The sequence below is a fragment of the Neovison vison genome, chromosome 8, assembly GCF_020171115.1.
Source record: "Neovison vison isolate M4711 chromosome 8, ASM_NN_V1, whole genome shotgun sequence".
Lineage (NCBI taxonomy): Eukaryota > Metazoa > Chordata > Mammalia > Carnivora > Mustelidae > Neogale > Neogale vison.
In genome coordinates, this window is record NC_058098.1 from 125,254,155 (window position 1) to 125,275,614 (window position 21,460).

Sequence of the window (21,460 nt, forward strand, 5' to 3'; positions counted from 1 at the left end):
TGGAGTCTTGGATCAGGATACTTGCTCAGCAGGAAAACTGCTTCTCCCTCTGCCTGCTGCTCCCCCTGCTTGTGCGCTCGCTCTCTCTCTGATAAACAAAATCTTAAAAAAAATTTTTTTTAGATGTTGTAGACCCCATGAAAAGATCTTGGGACCCTGTTATGGATTGAATTTTGTCTCCCTAAAATTTGTATGTTGACACCCAAGCCCTTCAATGTGACTGTATGTAGAGATAGGGCTTTAAGGTGATAATTAAGGTTAATTAACATCGTAAGGATGGGGCCTTAATCCAACAGGATTAATGTCCTTATGGGAAAAGGAAGAGACACTAGGAGTATACTCACAGAGGAAAGTCCATGGGAAGACACAGTGAAAAGGTGGTCCTTTGCAAACCAGAAAGAAAAGGTTTCACCAGAAACCAACACTACCAGCACTTTACTATTAAACTTCTGGTGCCCAGAATATTGAGAAAATACGTTGTATTGTTTAAGCCACCAAGTCTGTGGTATTCTATTATGGCAGCCTAAGCAGACTAATGCAGACACCCAGGAATCTGCAGATCTTATTTTGAGAATTTGGGCTCTAGGTATATATTTACTATCTCTTTTACTGTTCTTAAGGAAGAGGGCAAAGGTGTGTTCAAAGAAAAAGATGGCCATCTGCAGCATGGAAAAGGAAAATAAGATGATATCCAGGAATACTAAAGAATAGAAATTTCCCAATAAAAATGGAAAAAATTATAAAGTACAATAGATAATCCATATAAATGGGCTCTCCCACCAATCCACATCTAGATTTCCCAAATCCCATGTTACGGACTCTGAAGTTCAAGCCTCCTATATCCTTCTTACTATATCACTTCTCTGAATCGTTATCTCTAACTCCTTTTAACCCTTTGAACCATCGTCACTTATTTGACCTTACAGAATTTGGTTAGGGAGATTTGAGGTGAACCTTCCATCCGTCCTAAAGTCAATATTCTTTTTGAGCTTTCAGGCACATCATAAGAAACTACACTCTCCTGATTGACCTCAGTTCCCAATATCTTCCCAATGTTTGGTAAATGTGCTCAGTCTTTAGCCCTTTTTTCTTCAATACCAATGTAAACATACAGGAACACACACACACACATTCATTCACACATGAACACACACGCACGCACATTCTCTCTTTCCTTAGATAAATACCAGTGTTCTTCCACACTGAATTTAATTTAAAAATCTATTGAGTATCTTATGGATGACATTTCAATAATTTCAACACTGAGAAATATATGTGCATAAAGCTAGTTATAAATTTAAGCAAGAAACCATAAAAATTCTTAACAACGAAAATAATTTTATAAACCCACAAGGGACTAAATTAATCCCAGAAAAATGGGCAAAGAATTAAAAAAGTAATGCACATTAGAAGATATGTAATTGGACAACAAAAATGAGAATATATCCAACCTAATTAATAACTGTTTGGATTAAATTAAAAATAAGGAAAAGTAATTTCTCATCTACTAGGCTGGTAAAGCTAAAAGACTGACAAAATCCAGCATTAGTGAGGGTCTAGGGAATTACGCAATGTCCCACATCATTATTAGGAATGTAAATTGGTGAGGGTTGGATGGCTCAGTGGGTTAAGCACCTGCTTTCAACCCAGGTCATGGTCTGGGGTCCTGGGATGGAGCCTCACATCAGGCTCCCTGCTCAGCGAGGAGCCTGCTTCTCCTTTTCCCTGCCCTCCACTCATGCTTGCTCTCTCTTTCTCTCAAATAAATAAATAAAATCTTAAAAAAAAAAAAAAAAAGGAATGTAAATTGGTACTGCCTTTCTGGAATTACCAAAATAATTAAAATGTACCTAAAAAGCAATCCACCTTCAAAGAACTTGTCTTCATCATATAATCAGAAGTACATTAATTGTAGGGCAGCCACTCTCAGCTGGGACCTTCAGCTCCCTCCAGGGAACATTCAGCAACGTTTGGAGACATTTTTGCTTGTCACAACTTGGAGTAGGGAATGCTACTGGTATCTAGTGGGTAGAGCCCTGAGATGCTTCTGAAAATCCCATGATGTACAGATCAGACCCCACAACAAAGAATTATATGACCCACAATGTCAATCGTTCTGAGGCTTAGAAAGGCTGGCTTCAGGAACTTTTACCACTCCAGCTACCCTACCTCCTCCCCAGAAGGGAAGAAAATTAATTCTTCTTTACGTCAAACTCTAGTATACTAACTAGCTATGTAACTAGCAGGTGTGGATAATGTGCACTAAAAGGTCCAACTGCTATATGGCTCCCCTTCTCCTACATATAAATTGATTCAGCCTGACTTCCTAGAAGTGGCTGAGCATCTTCCTCTCACACAGTTAATGGGTCAAAATACATGGGGATTAGAGGTGTCACAAGTACTACCACATGCCTATCATTCTGTGAACCGAACTTGATAGTCAGCTAACAGAGTAAGGTCAAACATTAGGTCTGGGGGAATGAGACAAAGGTGTGTGCTAATTCCTAATAGAGCCTCCTAGGATACATGAATACAGAGATCTGTAACAAATTGGGCCCATGGGGAATGCAAATTCATGAGCTCTGCTTAGAAACTTGCCTGAACACATACCAAAAAATAAAATCTGAATCCAGACAGGACCCACGTTCAGGGGTATGGTAGTTAAATTATTCAAAGGGAAAACAGAAAAGTAAAGTGATTTTAAATATATCAGATACATAGTTAGGGGACAAAGGAAACCTCAGGAACGATGAGAACTGAAGTACCGTTGTTACAATTTTCTGGATGTTTCAAATGTCATATTCTAGGCATGGGGTTAATGGGTAAGTAAACCCTCAGGGACCTCATGAATATGGGAGTTACAGTCACAACCCCCTTTCGCCTAATGAGGAAAGTGCAGTGGATAAAAGTGATAGGGGCTGGGATACTGCAAAGAGGAGGTAAGGAAGATTCCTAGCTTAGTTAACCAGATGAAAGACAGTATCAGGAATTCAAAATAGACTTGCTTTTCAAATATCCTGTTATCATCTCTTTCCACTTGCAAGAGAGATATTTTCCCCAATTAGCCTAAATTTCATCACATACGTCTAACTCATATAGATACGCCTGGAAAGGTCTTGCATATACTAAATTTATAGATCAAATCTCATTCTTTATATGCAAAGCTAAAATATCTCATTCAATGAAATCCTAGTGTGAACCATTCTTTTTTTTTTTTTTTAAAAGATTTATTTAGTTGAGAGAGAGAATGCAAGCAGAGGGGAGAAGGGACATAGGGAGAGAGAGAGGAAAAAAAAACTATAAGAAGACTCCCTGCTGAGCAAAGAGCTCCATCTCAGGACCCTGAGATCATGATCTGAGCCAAAATCAAGAGTATGATGCTCAACTGCCTGAGCCACCCAGGTGCTCCCAAATCATTCTTTTAAAAATTATTCCTACCTAAACATCTCTTTTGTAGAAAATCAAAGTTTTACATACGGGACAGTGAATATATAAAACATTTTAAAAACACACATAGGGGTGCATGGGTGGCTCAGTCAGTTAAACATCTGACTCTTGGTTTTAGCTCAGGTCATGATCTCATGGGTCATGAGACAGATCCTCACCTGTACTCCCCGCTAAGCGAGGGGTCTACTTGAAGATTCTCTCCCTCTGCCCATTCCCCCATGCCCGCACCCGTGCTCCCTCTCTCTCAAATATATAAATAAATCTTTAAAGCACACACATAAACACACAAATAAGAATTAAATATGCCCATACTGCTTTCCATATTCCCAGACAGATTCCCAGACAGTTAATAATAACTTTATCATGACAGTTGTCATACATGCTAAACACACCAAACTATATAAAACTTGGCAATAGCCATGAAAATAGAAATCCCAATTTAATACCAGTTTATTATAGCAAGATGAACAGAATCTACCCAAAGACATGCTCTTCTTAAGTCTTAGTTTAGGCTACTCAGTTAGGCTATCTTGCTGGGAAGGAATTTATAGAATTTTATAGAAAGGATAATAATTTTACCTGGAAAAACTGTAAAGAATTTGTAGAGCGGGTATGAGCAAGACTGAAAGAGTGTGCAGAGGCTGAGAAGGCAGGGTGTTTGGGGGAGAAAAGGTCAAGAAAAGGTAGAAAGGTGGCAGCTTAGTAAGGAACAGGAAAATCTGAAAACTAGCAAAGATATTTAAAGGCAAATTACAGGAAGTAAGTCTTGCTGGATGATACAGAATGTATCATCGCTTTATTCCTACAAAATCTTTCAGGAATAGTCTATACAGTATTCATCACCAAAAATATAACTTTGGCATTATATTTTTGTATTTTTTCCCCTGTTTTCTTGTATGCAAGAAATCCTGAAGAGAGCTTCAAGGACAAAGAATGGTAGTCAAAGGGTCAAGACCAATTTGTCCCCCAACCACACAAAATTTACATTGTAAAAATATACAGGTGGTTAAATTGAAGTACAGAGTAGTCTATTGCTCATTGAAAAATAACATATTTCTCCAAGTCAACTAACCAGTTAGCAAACTGGTTAATACAAGGTCATAAGAAGCCACAGTTTATGGGTCTGGATAACCATGACCCACAAATTATTCTATTCTGCATTCACCCGTTATATGTCTAATCTTCGGTAAACATCCTTTCAAATGAAAGTAGCTGGATGGTCAGTGAAGGGTAGACAGGAGAACATGAAAAGATGAATGAAAAGTCATCGCTTATCACTGGCAAATTTAAATTGCATGTCCCACTGATGCTGAATCTAAGGCCACACCACTCTGTGGAAAAAGGTTAAAGAACCATCAACGGTTTAGAAAATTATTCTATTTCAGTCTTGTGTAAGTATTTTCAAGAAGGTTCACCATGTAATTTTAAGTCTAAAACAAACCCAAGTAAATACTTTCCAAGAATAAATTAAGGACTACATTCATAAAAGAATTACTGCTTAAGATGCAATTATCTGATTTTAATGATGCTCAAATTAAAAGCAATTAAACAACTTAACAGGGGAAAAGTGTCTATGAAGGGTCCTGTTCATTGTTGACCATGGTTAAGGAATTTTACAAAAAGAAAAGAAAAAAACCCAACACATTTTGTTTAAATTCCTCTCATGTTTAAATCTAACAAAAGCAAGAATGATAACATAAGTAATATGTAACATCAAATTCTTAATCATAATTGAAAAGACAGTACAAAATGTCTACTCTTTCCTATTTAACCATCTGGAACATGTTACAAACTCCCTGAAAGCAAGAAAAATCTGCAAGTATAATTACACTCTGGGACTATTAGCATGACATGCTTCAATAAATACTCCTAATAGGATCTGCTGATATAATAATTGGCACTAAAACTGATGGATTTTCATTATTCGGCTATTTGTTCTTACTAACTAAACACTCAAGAAAACCAATAAATTGTCCCTTGAATAGAAACAAACAAATACCCAGCAAGGGCAAAATGTGATGGGTTGCAGAGGGACAAAGAATAAAGATCTGGCAATGCCTGAGTTCTATTTATATTTTCTCTCTCCCTCTCTTCCTCTGGTCCCCTACCCCCAAAACCTGCCACAGCTATCTGGTCAAAAGTGACTTTGTTAGGGTTAGGAGAAAATGCTACATTAAGTCTCGAGCTGGCCAAATTCCAGTTGGCTGCAGGTCTTCAGACCAAATCGTAACAAGGGAAAATATCCAAAATGTATTCTACTTGATGGTTTTGGGGATTTAACATTTAACTACTTAAACTGGAGGGATTAAGCAAAGAATGAACCCAACTGGCTAAGATCTTTAGGAAGACGGCTCTGGTAGCTGAGCAATGGAGGCAAGAGGGTTGTTGTAGCAATCTAATTCCAATGTGATGAGCGACTGGACTGATGGCAGTAAATGAGGTGAATGAGACACTGGACTAAATTAACAAGAGTTGGGGGTGAACAAGAGAGGTCACATTGTCCACACGTCTGAATTATAAATATAGTTCAGGTTTACTATTCAAATCCAGAAAATACAGGTAAGTAAAAAGAATAAAATATAAAAATAACCCGTAAGTGTTCCAACTAGAATTAATGGAAACAGCTGTATATTTACTCTTCTACAAACATAGATCCAGATATGGTTTTGTTTTAATGATTATGGATTCACAGTGCACATATTGCTTCAAAGCATCTTTTTTCACTAAATTTATGTATATAACTTCTCATGTTATTAAGTATTCTTCTAAAAAGATTGTATTGTCTGAGAAACACTCCTCGCTCTCTCTGTGACACAGTTTTTAGTCAAAGCAGTGGTGCAGGACTTGAGATTCGTTCTAATGTTTTGCTATTAAAAACAATACTACAGGGCATCTATCTGGCTCAGTCGGTAGAGCATGCGACTCTTTTTCTCAGGGTCATGAGTTTAAGCCCCACATTGGGCATGGAACCTACTTAAAAAAATAAATCAATACGTTAATAAAATCTTAAAACACAATGTTATGATAAGGCATCTTTCTGGCTAAAATTTTGTTTATATTCAGGATTATGATCTCTGAATAAGCTCCTACAAACACCGAGTTTCCTGGCACAGGAGACTGGGTATATATTAATGCCACTAAGCCAAGAATGAGTTTACAGGAGATAACAGATGTCTGATGGAGAGGCTAATGAATTCAGTTATGTCTACATTAATTATGAATATGACATACAAGCAGATAAATCCAGATGACTTCCAAACAAGTGGTATATAAAGGTTCTGGAATCTCTGACATATTGATGATAGTGAGTACATGAGATGACCAAGGAAAATTGTAGAGAGAGGAGAATGAATTACTATGGAAACACCCCAATATTTGGGGTCAGGGCAGCAGTTAAAGCTGAAAGAGCAAACAAAAAAAAAAAAAGAGAGAGAGAGAGCAAGAGAGAGAGAGAGAAAATGAATAAAGATAAGAGGAAAACTAGCAGAAGTTGAAGGCACAGCGATCGTAATGCCCATTTTCAAGAATTATTTTCAACCTTCCCAAAGAATCACAATCCTTTAAAACGGAACAAACTCTTAGAAAAAGTGCCCAGAGTCAAGAGTCCTTGCTAAAATAAACCCCAATGAGACACAAATGTCCCAAAGATACTAGGAATTCAATATATCCTAATACAACCATAAGCACCGAACCTACACACTTTTATGCTCAATGTGTCTGTCAACTTCACCCAACTTCATGCCATAAAGTCCAAATAAGGAATAATTCTAGGTAAATTTGTGGTATAGCATTATAGAGAGTTTTTTTTTGGGGGGGGGTGGCCTAAAATTGTTTTTCTCCCTTCAAGATTTTGGCTACTCCTAGTGTGCTAAGATTTATTATTATAGAAAACACGTTTATAATTTCAACCTCATTTTACAAGCTTTCCAAAATATCTTTTCCAGAATTAATTTTTACAAACTTGATTTCATTTTCCCCTTCCTCTTTCTACCCTTTGCTTAACCCTGAGGATTAAGGGCTTTAGTCCTCCAACAACTGGGTTCTAAACTTTCCAAATGCCCATACCAATTGCTCTACTTTCCCCAGCTTCAGTCAGGGACTACTCTTGCAAAACACCACAGTCCTTGGTGGGCCTCATATGGATATACAAGTTGAGTTGCAGATCAAAGTATACTCTTACATCAAGTCACAATCATCTGGCTGCCAGAACATGCAGAGATACTGCTTGCCCTGGGGTTATTTTTAAAGACCAACCTCATTCATTATTCCTATAATCACTGATTCCATTCTAACCATTACAACTGCCCATTTCAATATCCTCTTCTTTCTTCCAGTCCCACCTTCCTCCCCTTCTAAGAATTTCTTTATTCATTCCCTTTTTCATATCCCAGTGTGGCCAAAGGAGTGGTCTTTCCCTTGCATATTTTTAGTATGTTACTTTATTGGGAAGGGGCACTAGAAAAAGATCAAAAGAAATCTCAACTCCTATACGTACAATTTTATTGATCAATAGGAAATCTATACCAGAGCAATGTACTATACCAAATTAAAACTATGAACTATAAATGAGTCACTGAAACAAATATTTTTTCATCGCATGTGAACAAGGATGAGAGAAAAGGAAATGTGTAAACAGTACCTGGTGATATTCACCCCAGTTCACAAATTATCATTCCATCCTCTGAGGATCATTGTTTCTCCCTCTCTCCTCCCGAGAAGCATAACTTCATGTGACACCAGTACCGAATAACAAGCACATAGGCCACAATACCTCAGAAATCTCTTTAATAGATATTTCAATATTATGTTTTACTTTTATTTTACCTTTAAAAACTGCTTTAGTAAAGCCTAGACCCTGATAAACTTTCTTAACATCTCTAATATTTTCATTAACGTGGGAGATTTTGTTAGTGAATGGGATGCTTTTAGTGCAATGACAATTTCTACCAGCCTTAGCTTTGCCTCCTCTCTAGATTTATGATTCTAATCCCCCACATCATCACTCTCCTTCTGGGAAGCCATTCTTCATACACTAAGGTTTGGTTGAGTATCTCTCCTATGTGTCCCCGTAACACTCTATGTTTACCACACTGTAGCAGCTAGCAAAGTATTTGCCTACATATCTGTCTGGATGCGCACAAGCAGACTGTCAACTCGTTGAGAACAGGAAGGCTATGTCTTACTCACTTCTGTATCTCCAGAATCTAGGGCAGTGTGTGTCACCAAATATATTCTCGACAGAGTCAGTGTGGCCCCCACCAGCACCATTATCCAGTACCATCCAACTGCTCTGCTCCTAGACTAAGGCTTATTATAATCTCCTGAATGAGAATCAACACAGTTTTCTTAGGGGATACCATAAATCCTGATACTGACCTTCCACTTTGCATATGGTTAAGCAACACATTACAGGTTCTATTTATTTCTTCAAAATCTTCACGAAGTAAAAATAATTATCCTCTTTTACCAATAAGAAAAGTAAAAACTCAGAAAAGATAAACTGCTTTCTCATAGCTATACAGTAAGCAATTGAGGAAAAGATTCATGCCTGTCTTCCTGTAAATCAAAGATGTTTCATCAAAGATGCTACTCTGCTTCCCTTTATACCTATACTGAAGTGACATGAATATATAATAATTCAAATATATTTTTCTTGCTATATTCTACAATGTTAGATTCCCTCTGGGAATCAATAAGATGCTAGTTATCTGGAAGACCATAGGGACTAGGGGTTAAGCTTATATGCTCTGGAATTATATTAACTATCTGGATTCAAGTACCAATTGTGCTATCTGTTAGCTATGTATTATTGAGTAAGTTATTTAATATTGCTGTGCTTCAATTTCTCATTATAATGAGAATAGGAGTAGTAGCTATAGCATTGTTGTGAGGAACAGATTACAAGATGTGTGAAGGATTTAGAATAGAGCCCAGCATGTAATACTACTACTAACAGCCAGGATTATTGCATGCCTACTATGTATGCTAACTTACCTTCAGTAAACATTAGCTATGAATGTTTAATTATTTAAGCTTACACAAAAAGTCCTTAACATTTTCTATGCCAGTGGTTATCAAACCTTATAGTGTATCCAAATTATCTAAGAAGTTTTTAAAAATACCCACAGGACCTGCATTCTGCAGATTCTAGTCTGTGGGTCTGGACTGGTTTCTAGAAATAATTCTTTTGAAGAATTTCCAACAGGATTTCCATTCTCTGAAATATACTAGAGGTCTTAAAAATTTCTGCTACAAGCATCTGAAACTACTCAATAAAATATAAAAATTACCGTTTTCAGTAATGGATACCCCATAAAGAATGCAAGGGAAAACCACCAACATCAGCAATGGAAACAAATCAAGAAAAAAGATGGAAAAGCAAGCAGCAAAGCTGCCAGGTAACACAGGGGGCATAAACTAAGAGTAAGAGAGATCAAGGAAAAAGGCTCAGGCCTCCTGAGGTCTCAGATGCCATCAGACAAAGCAGGGACCCAAATGGACAATAACCCAGGAAAAGGATGAGCTCAAACATCAAAAATACCTCAAAGGCAAACATCAAGGAAAATTTTACCTCTTTGTTTTAGCAAACACATCATGAGAATTTGATGCCTGAATCATCTACACCATGTGGATGTTCCTAAAAAACCAAGAGTAAGAATTTTAAGTTAAAATCCAGGTTCACAGACCAAGCCCCCCAACTCCAAGCATATAGTAGAAGGAAATAAAAATCCACTCTAGAAGAATGTATCCTTAACTTAAACCAAAGAGTTTTCATACTTACACAGGATTCCAAAGAAAAGGAGTTCAGAATTCAAGAAGAAAATCACAAAACACACAAGTATTTACAAGTATTTATATCAGTAAAAATTTAAAAATTTGTCGTAAAAATTTCCAGCTATGACAAATTTACAGTAGCCTACACGGTCACTAGAAAGGAAAGTATGAAAGAGAGGTTAAGAAACATGCAGGAGAGAACAGAATAATCACTACCACCAGGACTATATTCTCTGATCACAACACAATGAAAAAAAAGTCAGAAAGAAACTAAACACAAAACTGCCAAGCAATTGGAAATTTAAAACTCCACCTCTAAATAACTCATAATTCAAGAAACAATAACAGAAAACAATTATTTCTTAAGAGAAAAAACTGTAAAACTAAGAACGAAACAATAATGAAAATGTTACATTTCAAAACTATAAAATGCAGCAAAAGCAACATTCAGAGGAGAATGTATTCCCATAAATATTAGGAAAGAAGAAATGGTTGAAAGTTTTATTTTAATATTGGGAAAGAAGAATGGTTGAAAACTAATGGGCTAAATGTCTAACTATAAAGTTATTTCAAAAAATAACCTCACCTTAAAAAAAATAAAGAGCAAGAAATATAAAAGCATAAATCAATGAAATGGAAAACAAACACAATAAAGAGAATGATAAAACCAAAAGCTGGTTCTTTGAAATCAATAACAAAATACCCTTGATGAGGTCAAGAAAAAAAAGATACAAGTTAATTATTAAAAATGAAGGAGAACCTAACTATAAATAAACCAAAGATTAAACAAATAGGATATTATGAAAACATTTCCATGAACAGATTTGAAAACTTAAATGAAATAGGTAATTTCTTAAAACAAAACCCATTAAAACTAACCTAGGGCACATTAATATAAACATAAGATGGAACAAATAAGTAAAGAGAAGAATTCCAAAAAATATATGGCGCTACCCCTCCTTCTAAGAGATGGTGCTTAATCTCTAGACTTAGTGGCTTAGGAACTCGTTACCAAAGAATTAAGTGGGGAAAGAGAAGAGCAATAACTTCATGATGGGAAAACCTGCCAACACTACCTCAGCCATGTGAGGAAGGTTAATTCACCATCATCAGTGACGTGGTGGATATCATCTACCCCCTAAAATGATGTGATGAGAACGGCACTTCCCTTTGGTGGTATTCTTCTCAAAACCTCAGTGTGACCATGAGAAAAACACGAGATAAACCCAGATAGGGAGATATAGCTGGTTGTTAGCACACCTCAAGAGTCAAGGTCAAAAAAATAAGGAAAAACTAAGAAAGTGTCATAGACTTAGGAGATTGGAGAGACATGACCACCAAAAACAAAGGGATACTCTGGGTTGGCCCCAGACAGAAAGAGGATATCAATAAAAAAAATAATAAAATAAAATAAAAACTATTCAAATCCAAATAAAGTCTGAAGTTTAATTAGTCAACACCGCTGTCCTAGTTTTAACATATGTATCATGGTAATGGAAGATGTCAAGAATGGGGTGGGGTTGATGAAGGGCATACTAGAACTTAATATACTATTTTTGTAACTTTTCTATAAATCTAAAATTATTAAAAAAAAAAGTTTCCCTTGCTTTAAAAAAAAAAAAAGCTAACTAACCAGGAAGATACAGAAAGACTTAATAATCCTACTGGTCTCAAGAAAACTAAATCAATAGTTTAAAAAATCTTCTCCCAAATCATGAGTCAATTAGCTTTAACAGTACAGGATTTGAACTGAGTGATCAAACTAAGAATTAACTCCATATACAGATTTTCTTTTGTGTCTTGATATAAGACTGCTTGTTCTTAAAGGTATATTACATGGCATTATAGAAAATATAGACAAGCAAATGAAAAAAAAGAAAACCCAATTGTAACAATTTTTAAAAAAATCTTCTCACAAGGCAGTTGAATTTTACCAAAAACTTTCCCAGAAATGGAAATATTCCCCAATTTATCCTATGAGGCCAGTATAACTTTAATACTAAAACCAAACAGTATTAGTAAAGGAAATATGTCAATCTTACTCTTAAACACAGGTGTGAAACTCTAAATAAAATACAGGTATCCCTCACAATCAAGGCCTCATCACAAAAAATGAATTTATAAAGCACATTTTATTAAAGGTGGGGCTGATATCCTTTGTTATTCCAATCACCTCAATACTTTATAAGGTGTATCAAATGGGGGAAAATGCAGTATTCTTTAATGTCCACATTGTCATTCACTATCCTTTCTCCAAAACTCAGGACGTACCTAGTTCTGTAGCTTCCAAACTATGGTCCAAGTCACCCTGAGGTGCCACAGTGAACCCACCAGTGGAATCAAGGGATGTTTTCAATTTGAAGGAAACAGCAATATACAACATCTGTCAAATATCACATGCTTTCTTTCATAGTTTCAACATTAAATCACACTGCATTCCTTTTGATGACCTCTTTGTGAATCTGAATTTATGGTAGTTGCTGCAATAAAAAAGCAATCGCCATGTGAAAATCAACATGGAACAGGAAATGAGCGTGGCAGTGCCCAATCTCATTCCAAAGTTTGAGAAGTTATGCAATAATTTCAAGCACACACATCCCACTAGTAAGTACAGTTGACTCCAACAGCATGGGTTTGAACTGTGCTGTACAATATTCTATATTCTTTTCCTTATAATTTTAAAAGCATTTCTTTTTCTCTGGCTTACTTCATTGTAAAAATACAAACTATGTATCAATTGACTGTTTATATTATCAGTAAGGCTTCCAGTCAAGAGTAGGCTATTAAGTAGTTAAGTTTGGAGGCTTTTTGATTGTGCAGAGGATCAGTGCTCCTAATCCCTGCATTGTTCAAGGCCGACTATAATTGCAGTTATTTAAAAATAAAATGAAAATATAGCTTTTTCTTTGAATTTATCTATGTACTTTTTTCAAACAGCTACTAAGCTGTTAGGACATAAATATGAAGTTGTTTGAACCCAAATGCTTAATAAATACAGCTTTTAGGTATTTCTTTTGTTTGGTCTTTCTAAGGGCACCATGAACTGGGGAAGTTTGGGAATTTCTGAAATAGGCACTTTACAGAGCATCCCTTACTATCCAAACTAAGAATCTAAAAAAATGTTCTTACTGAAAGATACTGGTATTAGCAAACTGAATGTACTGATGAAAAAGATTTGTCCATATGAGTTTATGCTAGGGATACAAGTGTGATTTAACATTACAAAGATATAAATACTATTCACAAAATTAATAGATCAAGGGAGAAAACTCAAATGATCATTTCCATAGTAACTGGTAAAACATTTAATGAAATTCAACATTCCTGGTAACATTTTTTGAAAAATCTTAAAGAGAATATCCTTACTTAATAAAGGGTATCAAGAGAACATAGAAGATATTGTAGATAATTGTGAGTTATTTGGAGTATTGACTTTGAAAACAGAAATAAGACAGAGACAGTCACTGACCACCACCTCTATTTTATCTATACAGGTATAACTGGCACAGTGTACCTAACGGGGGGAGGGAAAAATACAAGAATTGGTATGGGAGAAACACAACTTGGCCAAATGATGGAAAAAAAGAAACTGGATGATCACACATGGCAGATTTCTGTGGGCCAAGCCTATAAGAGGCATACATTACTCCTACTCATATTCTACATAATAGATCTCATCTAAGTAGACATTCCTAATGCAAAAAAAGATGGAAAGGACAACCTAATCTGTGCCCAGGAAGAACAGGAAATTTTTAGTGTACATCTAGCCACTCTGTGCCACAAATTGAACTGGAAAATAATTTAGCATTATCTGAAACTGAAAATGCATATACCATATGGTCCAGCAATTCTATTCCTAGGTACAGGTGCGTTTACACATGTATACCACAAGATGTGTATGAGAATACTCATTGTGGTATTGTTCATAATACCACATAATAATAATAGAAAAAACAAGAACGAGTGTATCAATCAACAATAAAATAATATTGCGTATTTACAACTAGCCATGAGAAAAATGTAGAGAGCAATGTAAATGAATCTTAGAGACTTACAAGAAGATCTTAAAAAGAAACACAAAATATGCCATTTATTATAAAGTTCAGAAATAAATAAATCAATACTATTCTGTTTAGCATAGATATATATGCAGCAAGACTTATTTTCAAAAAATTAAAAGAGGTGGCAGGAGTGTCTGTGTGGCTCAGTCCGTTAAGCGTCTGCCTTCAGCTCAGGTCATGATCCCAGAGTCCCAGGATCTAGCTGGCGTCAGGCTCCCTGCTCAGTGGCGAGTCTGTTTCTCCCTCTTCCTCTGCTCCTCCCCCCGACTATGCTCTCTTTCTCTCTCTCTCTCTCTCTCTCTCTCTCGCTCTCACTCACTCTAGTAAATAAAACCCTTTTTAAATTTTTTTAAAAATTAAAAAGAATAAAAATTAAAAGGGCATGTGGCTGGCCCAGTGGGTTGAACACTGCTGAGCTCAGTAAGGTCAAGCCCTGGCTCAGGCTGCATACTCGGTGGGGAGTCAGCTTGAAGATTCTCTCCCTCTGCCTCTCTCCCCACTCATACTGGCACTCTCCCCCTTCCCTACTCTAAAATAAATAAAATCTTTTAAATTTTTTTTAAAAATCACAAAATGTAGTATAGTATTTACACTTGTGGGGAGGTAGGAAGCGGGATGAGTTGAGACAAACATACAAAGGGAGTTTCCATTGTACTGGTAAAATTTCATCTCTTAGGTTGGGTATACATACTACTGCTTGGATCACACTAATATACTTTTTGATGGAGGACAACAATTTTTTATTCAATAGATTAAGGAGATTATAGAATAGTATTTTATGGCAACTAACAATATAAATATTTTAAATAGCTCTACTTATGTTCTTATTTATTAACACAAATATATGATTACCTAAAGAAAAATATTTAAGAAAAATACCAGTTATTACATAAACGTTTAAAAGAATTTAACATTTATGAAAAAAATAGTTTATCCAATTACTTGTTGGTAGTCTTCCCCAATCATGCGACCATTTAGCAAATTATACCTAATATAACAAATGAAAGCTACATTGAAGTCTCAGTGGCCTTCCTGAATTTTAATTAGAGTGAGTATTTTTGTGAAACTACAGAAGTAGTAAAAACGAACAATGAAGGTGGAGGGGAGGAGACATAATAATTCTAACTAAGTTTAAAGTACATGCGAGGAAAGGAATACTTGTATTCTAACCTCTTGGGAAAAGGTGGGAAGAAGGTGGGGCTGTTTTCCAAAGAACAATCTCCAGAGGAATCCCAATTAATAAAACTGTCATAGAAAGGAGTGGGATTAAATGCTCAGGAGCTCTTAAATCCTTTTTCCCCCAGGACTGTTAAAAATGTAGTTTCACTGATTATAAGTATACAGTATTATTTTTATTTATTTATTTTTTAAAGATTTTATTTGACAGACAGAGATTACAAGTAGGCAGAGAGGCAGTCAGAGAGAGGAGGAAGCAGGCTCCCTGCTGAGCAGATAGCCGGATGTGGGGCTCGATCCCAGGACCCTGGGATCATGACCTGAGCTGAAGGCAGAGGCTTTAACCCACTGAGCCACCCAGGCACCCTACAGTATTATTTTAAAAATAATATTGAAGCTACTAGAATTGTAGAAAGTTTTTCATGTAAACTGCATTAATATTTTAAACTTATAAGTGACAAGCCTCAACAATACCAACTATTTTTTATTGCAAGATGATAATATGTACTGAAACCTTGAAGATATAGACTACTTGGAAAGAAATCAGTCGACTTGATAAAAACTGAGGCAAAGAATATTAACTAGGGTACAGAAAATAAATGCAGTTTTATTTCAGTAATTCAAATTCTGTGCATATCATAAAAACTGCTATAAATGTAATCCAAAGAAGAGATTTACCATGGGACTAAAACAGTAAGAGGTAAAAAGGTTTGGAAAACAAATCAGAGTTGGGCCTGAGAAGCAGGCACAGAAAGAAATACTACCATTGAAAAAAGCTCCTATCTGGAAAGAAAGCAAGAGGAGGCAGGCCAAAGCACAATGACAATGGTAGGTCTATGTGACCGGACCAAGGAATATCCCCACTGTTAGGACTATGGGCAAAGCAAAGTAATGAAAACAAAAGCACACACAGTGTGATGACAAAGTAAAGAACAACAGGTGGGAAATAACAGATAATCTCGGGTTACTTTCAAGAAGTGACCAATACACTCATGATTTTTTGAGACTGACAGGCTAAAGAGAAGGGGAGTGAGAGAAAAAGGTAAAAATAACTGGCTGAGGCTACAGTTTCAGGTCGCCAGGGCTCCATGTAAACAGCAGGGCTAAGGATGAGGCCTATAAAAATGACTCACCAGACACAATAAGCAGGCAGAAGGGCTCTGTATAAATTAAAAGATAATCCAAATTAACAGAGCTTTCTTTTAAAACATGTAGTATATTTCAGTCATAGCTAAGCCTCCCACTTGTGAGGCTTTCCACTTGTCCCATTAGCTCCACTATGTAAGATGCTCCAAATGCTATTTTATGAGAGCTTAAATCTGACATCCTTCATAAATTCTTCCCAGAAAATAGTGGTAAATACCCTCCCATTTTGAACTTCTACAGTTTTTTTGTCTTCGTCACAGCAGATACTAACTACACAATTGACAGAGATGACTTATCAGTAGTTTGATATCTTCAAATATTAGATTCTATACTATAAATTTTGTAACCAAAGTCTGCTGACCTCACCAAGTAGGATAAAATTCCTTAAGGGGCGCCTGGGTGGCACAGTTTGGTAAGCACTGGTCTCTTGGTTTTGGCTCAGGTCATGATCTCAGGGTGGTGGGACGGAGGCTCGTGTGGGCTCCGGGCTCTGTGCTGGGCACTCAGCACAGAGTTTGCTTGAGATGTCCTCTCCCTCTGTCTCTCCCCACTGTACTTTTGTGCTCTCTCTCACTCTCTCAAATACATAAATAAACCTTTTTTTTTTTAATTCCTTAAAAGAAGCATTCTATGCCTCAGAGTGGAATGCTGGGAAAAATAGAATACACTACAATATGTTTTACCTCATGGAGTAACTACTAAGTCATGCAAGTACATCATGCACCGTATTCTACCTGCCCACTCTCTCGATTGCCACATCGCTATCAAAATTAACATCACTCTTAAAGTGTCAGACTGCCAGTTTAGGCAAACTTAGTATATCCATCCTCTCTCGTCTTTGCAAAATGAAATCACAAAGTTCTACAGAACCTCTATGAGACTTGGATTATCTTTCTATTTATAAATCTCTGTCCACGCTCTCATCTCCTGTGGTTGGGGGCTCAGAAACCACTCTAGTCCACTATACATGCAGGACAGTATCTGCAAGGAATGTTTTAATTAATCACTTCCCTCCTAATTAACTTTCAAGAAGTTTGGTGTTGTTTTAGTTGTCTAGCTTAACAGATGTAAAACGTATACTCAAGGCCCTCTTTCAGTTTTTCCCCCGCCTTTCCCTCCCAGAGACTCTCAAAGGCCTTTGGTATTGTACTTACTGAGATTATTCCCCAACTCCACATATGTATACATAGCATGTACACATTCTGCAAAATCAGATCAAAATGCATATTTTTGAAAAATATTTTCTTAAATCTATCCCATTCTGATCACTGATCCCTGAAAATTTCCTAACTTATACAGTATGTACTATTTGTTCATATGCTTCAATTGTTTCCTATGTTGCACTTCAATAAGATTCTGATATGAAACAAGAAGGGATGAGGAGGGAGACAAAACCATAAGAGACTTTTAATCTCAGGAAACAAACTGAGGGTTGCTGGCGTGGTGAGAGGTGGAGGGAGGGATAATGTAGCGGGTTACGCACGTTAGGGAGGGTCTGTGCTCTGGTGAGTGCTGTGAAGTGTGTAAGACTGATGATTCACAGACCTGTACCCCTGAAGCAAATAATACATTATATGTTAATAAAAAAAATAAAGCAAAACAAAAATAAGATTCTAATATATAAATACAGTCTTGGCCATAGCTACTCATGCATGTTTCTTTTTTAACTTACTAGTATTCTTTATACAAATTTCAATTTTTCCATAGCTGATTTCTTTATGAAAATGCTGAAGAATCTTTTCCCTTCTTTTTTAGATTTTTATTTATTTATTTATTTGAGGGAGAGAGAGTAAAAGAGTGTGAGAGAGTGAGGGGAAGGGCAGAGGGGGAAGCAGACTCCTTGCTGAGCAGGGAGCCCCAGAGCCCCGATATGGGACTCCATCACAGGACTCTGGGATTGTGACCTGAGCTGAAGGCAGTCACTTAATCGACTGAGCCACCCAGGTGCCCCTTAGGAATCTTTTTCCCACTGAAATTAATCACTTACTCGGTACCTATGACGGTTACTTTTACTTGTCAACTTGGTGAAGCCACAGTACCCAGATACATGGTCAAACACCAATCCAGATGCTTATATGAAGGCTATTTTTTTTTAAGATGAATTAATTCCTTTTTTTTTTTTTAAGATTTTATTTATTTGTTTGAGAGAGAAACAATGAGACAGAGCATGAGTGAGGAGAAAGTCAGAGAGAGACGCAGACTCCCCGTGGAGCTGGGAGCCTGATGCGGGACTGGATCCTGGGATTCCGGCATCATGACCTGAGCTGAAGGCAGTCGCTTAACCAACTGGGCCACCCAGGTGCCTAACTTCCTTTCTTTAACTATGTGACAAGCCTTGTTTTTATTATACTTTTACTCATTTAAAAAAAATTTTATAGAAACTTTTATTCACAGAAATAATACAATAAATCCCTTTATAACCATTACCCAACTTTAGCAATTATTAATGTTCTGCTGATCTTGTTCCACCTACTATAGGCATGGAGAGAAAGAGTATTTTAAAGCCATCCCAGATATTCTATTTGTTTGACCCATAAAAACTTCAGTCTATACAGAGTTCTCTTTTTTTCTCATTCTTAAAATGGAACAATACCAATTATTATATCCAATACAATTACAACTCCTTCCTATCATCTAATACCTACTCCATTTTAAATTTTTTCTGTTTGCCTAACAAAATCCATTTTTTTACAACTGGTTTGATCTAATCAGAATCCAAATGAAGTCCTCAGCATTGGGATATATGTTTCTTAAACTTCTTTCACTTTTTGCAATAGTTCTTCCTTTTTCCCTTGTAGACATTCTGACTCTGGATTTGGTTGAAGATAAATTAACATTTAAGTCAGGAGATTCTGAATAAAGCAGACTATTCTCCATAATATAGGTGGGCTTCATCCAATCAGTTGAAGACCTTAAGAGGAAAAAAAGACTGAAGTTCCCCAAGGAAGAGGTAATTCTGCCTGTAGACATCTTCACTTGAGCTGCATCATCAACATTTTCCTGGGTGTACAGCCTGCCAGCCTGTTCTGCAGATTTCAGATTTGCCAGCCCCTACAATTATGTACACCAATTAAAATCAATCAATCAATCAATCAATCAATCTCTCTGGAGATATATAGGCTCTGGAAAACCATTATAGAGTACCTCAGAGTTTAAAATCTTGTTTGGTGAGTATAGAAAACTCAAAGATAAGTCCCTCATGTCCCTCAATCAGTTCATTCATTTAAGAAATATATGAGTATCTGCTGTGTGCTACATTCTGAAGATTCAAAGTTGATCTAGAGCCTTGTCCTCAAGGACTTGGGAATAGGGGGAGTTTAGTTGAGGAAAGATACAATACAATAAAAATGCAATAAATTAGAATGTAATAAATATAAGGTTATAAGCTCAGGATACTAATCATGGGAGCACGGAAAGGAGGGAGGGGCAGGACACAACTGAGGTTCCTGCATCAATTGAATCTTACTGCCTGTAATCAAAATACTTCATCATATATTCACCCTTGAAAACCAATTACATACCTTACATGTTTAAATTTAAAAATAAATACATTTTAAAAGATATAGAATGATATACAGATACATAGAAATATAGATATAGAATTCGTTTTGTGAAAACAAACACAACAGAAATACTACATTGTTAGTATTTCATTGGAGTTTTGTTTTGTTTTTTTAATAAGCTGAACTGAGTAAGGAATCTTAAAATAGGAGTCAGAATGTTGAAGAATCTTGATCCAGTTTTAAAAGCCAAACTGATTAACTGGCACTGTAAAGATATGCACAAAATCTCACAGTTCATATATCTCGAGCATACCGTGTAAAATGAATATTGTAAAATGGGATTAGTCTTTAATTCTTTGAAATGTAATTAGATATTAAATCATAAAGTCCTTACTTTGAAAGCATCTTAAGCATATATGAAAAGTGATTACAATCATGTGTAATCTTAAATTCATTTGACTCTATGTTCATTTAAGAATACTTCAAATTAAAAAAAAAAAGAATACTTCAAATTGGGCAACTGGGTGGCTCAGTCTGTTAAGTGTCTGCCTTCAGCTCAGGTCATGATCCTATGGTCCTGGGATCAAATCCCACATTGAGCTCCCTGCTCAGCAGCGAGTCTGCTTCTCCCTCTCTCCTTGTTTCTCCCCCCGCTCATGCTCCCTCTCTCTCTCTATCAAATAAATAAATAAAATATTTTTTAAAATAAAAAAAATTAAAATAAATTTTTAAAAGATTACTTCAAATTAATTTGCTATAGCTTTAGCTACTTGCAACTATGCTACTAATATTACCAAATAATATAAAAATTCAGGTTCTATGTTCACAGTGAGAAATGTGACCACAAATTTAAACAATAAAAAATCATTAACTTAAGAACAATAGTTAAATCTCAATCAGATAGTGAAGAGTGATAAATAAAATGAAAATCTTGGATTTTTAGCTTTGGTCCTTATTTAAATAAGGCAATTTCTTTAATTCCCAGTAGTCTGAGAATTTGTAATATTTCATAACTCTGTCAACTGGCATACTAAAGACTATCATACAAAAACCCCTATCAGTATTATTATATGACATTTTCTTCTCTGGGTTTGTGACTGGAAAGAAAAACATCTTCCAGGGTGCCTGGGTGGCATAGTAAATTAAGAGTCTGACTCTTGGTTTCAGCTCAGGGTCCTGAGACTGAGCCCCACATAGGGCTGTGGGGTAAGCACAGAGCCTGCTTGAGATTCTCTCTCCCTTCCCTCTACCCCTCCCGCTCATGCTCTCTCTCTCTCTCTCTTAAAATAAATTAATCTTAAAAGAAAAAAAAGAAAAACATTTTTCAACATTAAACTGCTGATAGATATTATT

The 21,460-nt window shown here is 36.2% G+C and overlaps 1 protein-coding gene across 6 annotated transcripts in view; it reads right to left on the reverse strand.

Annotated features, from left to right (window-relative positions):
* NCOA1 (nuclear receptor coactivator 1) overlaps window positions 1-21,460 on the reverse strand; it is a 183,977-nt gene that overhangs the window by 119,616 nt on the left and 42,901 nt on the right. For 5 of the 6 annotated variants that reach the window (XM_044261977.1, XM_044261973.1, XM_044261975.1 and 2 more), the window contains one exon: window positions 10,019-10,084. The exons of the other annotated variant lie outside the window; for it this stretch is intronic. The gene's annotated coding sequence lies outside the window, so the exon portion shown is untranslated. The remainder of the gene's footprint in view (window positions 1-10,018; window positions 10,085-21,460) is intronic. 6 annotated transcript variants of the gene reach the window in all.